At 38.3% G+C, this 4425-nt stretch overlaps 1 protein-coding gene across 1 annotated transcript in view; it reads right to left on the reverse strand.

Annotated features, from left to right (window-relative positions):
- SEMA3A (semaphorin 3A) overlaps positions 1-4425 on the reverse strand; it is a 298555-nt gene that overhangs the window by 104034 nt on the left and 190096 nt on the right. The window lies entirely within an intron of this gene.

The following is a 4425-nucleotide window of genomic DNA, read 5'->3' on the forward strand; positions in this document are numbered from 1 at the left end:
CCTAGATTCATACTTCGTACATTCCATGTCCTGATGATTAATGGATGTCTGCAACTGTTTCTCTTCAATTTGAGTGGTGCCACATCAGCAAATGAAGGTCTCGAGAGCTTTACCTTATCCATAGGAGTAAGGCTGGGTTTACTCTGATGATGCATCTCTTTCTCAGTCCTATTTTGAGAGCCTTCTAATCTAACCAAAGTATTCATAAAGTTGCACAGTAATGTATCAAACAGTGTTTCTTTGCTATTCATAAAGTTTTCCCTGGCCAATTATTTGAGAAGTGGACGGCCTCCTCCTTTTCCTAGTCTATCTCAGTCTGTAAGCTGGTCTGACACCTGTTCACCACGTGTGTCCCTCTGGGTTAGAAACACCAGTGGCTCAGCCTCAAAACTCACATCAACATGTCACCACAGTAGGACTAACCAACAGACAAATTTACCTCCCTGTTGGAAACCTCTTGTATCCCCCTTATCTGGGTCCCTGTGGCTGACTCCTCTGTCCAGATTCCTAGGCCTTTTATTCCCCTCTCTCCCGCTCTCCTGCCCTGCTGCTTTGGGCATGCCTGATTTCCCTTTCCGGGTTCCTGGCTTTTTTATCCCCTTTCTCCTAATCTCCCACCCTGCTGCTTTGGGTGTGCCTGAGTTCCTCTTCTCCTTAAAAGCCAGGAACCCTGACAGAGAAGCAGTCAGCTGCAGGGATCCAGGTGAGGAGAGGGAAAAAAAACACTGAATCAAGTATATTCTGACTCATAGCAACTCTATAGGACAGAGTAGAATTGCTCCATAAAGTTCCCAAGGATGTACATCTTAACAGAAGCAGATTGCCTCTTCTTTCTCCCATGGAATGGCTGTTGGGTTGAAACTGTTGACTTTTTGGTTGGCAGCTGAATACCTTTGCCACTGCACCAGCAGAATTTCTTGTAATACATAGTATAGCTTATAGAAAATGTAATACAAAAGTAAAAAAGGACCGTATTCTTGTTCCTTTAATAGGATGAAACCTAAGAGACCTTTGCTGTTGTTGCTATTGTTGTTTGATGCATGATCGCTGAGCTTTTTACATGCTCACCCACCCACCACCCACTGCTGCCGAGTCGGATCCGACTCATAGTGATCCCTCCTTGGATTTCCGAGGTGGTATCACTACAGAAGTGGACTGCCCAACCTTCCTTCTAAGGAATGGCTGGTGGGTTTGAACTGCCAGCCTTCTGGTTAGCAGTCAATTGCCTTAGGCACTACGCCACCAGAGTTCCTTTTAAATGCTCAACTACTTATATAACCATACAGTAAAGGTTTTTCTCCAAAAGTCAGTAGAATATTACTATCTTAATTAAGCCACAAAAATAATCCAAAATGGCATCATTAAGAAGTCTGAAATGACGCAAAACTAGATAATCCATTTTACTTAAGAAATAATATCCAATTTGATACTCTGACAGTTTATGGTCAAGTTAAAAAACAGCTATGCAAGTGATTTGAAATTGGATGTATAGTACCATGTAGTATTAATTTGAGCTCTCCTGATTTATTTGTAATCATATTTCCTGGCTCCATTTTTCTAAAAATGCATCTTGATGGAGCAATTTGCATGTTAGGAGAACATAAAATATCAAAGTGCATGACCACAGAGGAAGCTATGCTGATTCCAATAAGAGCAGGTCATCCTGATATGAGTATACAAGTGAGAGGAAGTGGAATGATGACTCACATACCATTTCAATTACAGAAAAAAGCAAGTGGGTTGGACTAGCGAAGGCACGATCTTTTTAGGAAATTCCACTAAAAGAAAACAGGTCTTCCTGAAGTGAGTGGGAAGACCTCACACTCCAGGCACTGTAATTAAGTCTGTTTGTATTCACAGGCCTTGGCTCTCTCAAGGATCCATGAGGTTTCATATATTAAACTTGACTCTGGCTGCCCTTTCACCCTGACTCACATGTAATCACTGACAGAATGGGTTTGACAAAGTTTCCTAAGTGTGCTCCAGCAATGGAAATGCAATAGAGGACACAGAGATAATTGACATTTATTAAATGCTTACTATGTGCCAAGCAGGGCTTCCAACTGGTTCATTCCAGTTCAAAACCAGTCTCCCCACCTTGAGAATTTCCATTTCTACCCCACATATACTGAATCACAACCCCAAGGTGCATCTTATGTACACATAAGCCATATCTGGGGATTCTGTTAAAATGTAGGTTCTGATTCAGTATACCTGGGGTATAAATGCAAATTCCCAGTAAGAGGTCAAACCAGAACGAACCATCTCAAAGCTCTGGTGACGAGTTCTTTTTTGATGCTTTTTATGCATAATTATGGGGGTCATCTTTTCACAAAAGTGTTATAAAGTAGGCAGTAGTATTCTCCCATTAAATATAAGGGCCAACATCAAGATGAACCACAGTTGTCTCACTCTGAAGTATATGTTGTTGAGTACTGTCGAGTAGATTTAAATTCCTAGCAATCCCAGTGTGACAGAGTAGAACTGCCCCATAGTATTTTCCAGGCTGTAATCTTTCTGGGAACAGATAGCCACATCTTTCTTCTGAGCAGCACCTTGGTGGGTTTGAACCACTAACCTTTTGATTAGCAGCCAAGTACCTAACTACTCGACTACCAGGGCTCCCTCTAAAAATTTAGCCTCTGGTAGTGTAGTGCCTAAGGCATTTGACTATTAACTAGAAGGCTGGTGGTTCAAAGCCACTCTGCAGGGGAAAGACTGGGCAATCTACTTCCGTAAAGATTAACTGCCTTGGAAACCCGAAGGGGGTTGCTATGAGTCGGAATCGACTCGATGGCAGTGAGCTTGGTTTTTGGTTTTCATCAGTCCAAAAAATAAACAGTATTGAAAAAAGTCTTCATCAATTAGAAAAATAAATATGGGCTGGACATAATGAATGGGTAATATATACAACAACAACTAGGTAATATTATTTATACATTAAAAGTTAGGAAATCATTGCTTTAGTAGCAGCATAAACATCATTGACTTCCTTTCATGCAATTTGTTTTTGTACATGAATAAAAATTTTCTGTATCTCACATATGATTACAAGGCAAAATTGGAATTGGAACTTTAAAAATATATCGAGAGCATTTATGCAGGATAAGAAAAGAAAGAACATAATGGATCGGGCACATCATGTTGAACCTGTACCAATACATTTTCTGAAATCAACTACTGTTCTAACCTTCAGCAACCTTAAGTTAGGTGCTAGTGTGATGGGGACAAAGAAAGCAATTATGCTAAAAATCAATAGATCCCATTTCTCTTAAGTGTTCTCATAGAAAGTGTTATTCTTTCATAATCTGTCCTTTCAAAATGAAACTGAATTTCAAACTTTATTGCACTGTTCAATTCACATTTAGTGAGCAATTATGAAACGAACAAAATCCCCTTTAAAAAAATCAAGAGATTTCAAAATTCAGTTATAGCCCACTCTTTTATTTGTTATTTTTCTTTAGCAGAAATAAAAATTAAAGTTCATCTGAAATAGGGCAACTGATCTTTCTGAAAGAGCTGAATTCATCTGAGAAAAGTCCTATACCAAAATTAATCCTAATAGCTCTAAAAACCCTTCAAAAATACCTTGCAAGGTAATTTATTACTTCTAGCAACACAAATGATTGTATAGTATATGCTCATGTCTCAAAACTCATTTATTTTATGCATGAATGTGTAAACATTATGTTTCCAATTTTATTCTGGAATGGTATTTAATTTCATGAGGCTTGTGATTCTCAGTCCCTTGGTTCTATCTCAAACATGTCTACATCCTCCATCTTGCAACAGTCCTGGTTTCTGCACCCTGTCAGATATAACCTTTGTGCTAATTTAGAAAACCCAGTTCTCACGTTTAGTGCTGAAAGACTGATAACGGAATTTTCACATGAACTACACATTTTCAGAGATGAAGTACAGAGCTGTGGACAATGACTACGTTTTCCCTCAATGTAAATTCTTCATTCTCAACTGTCAACATGTAAGTGTGTCACACAAAAGCAGCTTTAACTTGATGACTTTTTTCCTCCAAAACCATAAAAATGAAATGGATACCATACTCTACTTTATGTTAATCCATCTTATAATGAGATTTTATTTCTCAGGGATAGTGAAAGTCTGTATGCCCTTCAGAGTTCTTAGTAGATCAAAGCCTCCTTTCTTGGGGAAAAAAAAAATATTTTCCCTCCCACATAAATATTCCTGTTTGAGAACAGACCAGATATCAATGTTAAAAGAAGATTCTTTCCTGCTAATTTTGCCTTCTTCAGTATGAAAGGAAACTTTGAAAATTTAAACCTATCCTTTACTAAAAGAAATATTATGAAATGATCACAGTTTTATTTGAATATAAACTGTCGTTAGTTGCACATGTGCTTGGATTCAAATAATTATGGAGTGACAAATATATATATATGTATGTGT

Source organism: Orycteropus afer, unplaced genomic scaffold, assembly GCF_000298275.1.
Source record: "Orycteropus afer afer isolate SDZICR_OR568_19922 unplaced genomic scaffold, OryAfe1.0 scaffold00007, whole genome shotgun sequence".
NCBI lineage: Eukaryota > Metazoa > Chordata > Mammalia > Tubulidentata > Orycteropodidae > Orycteropus > Orycteropus afer.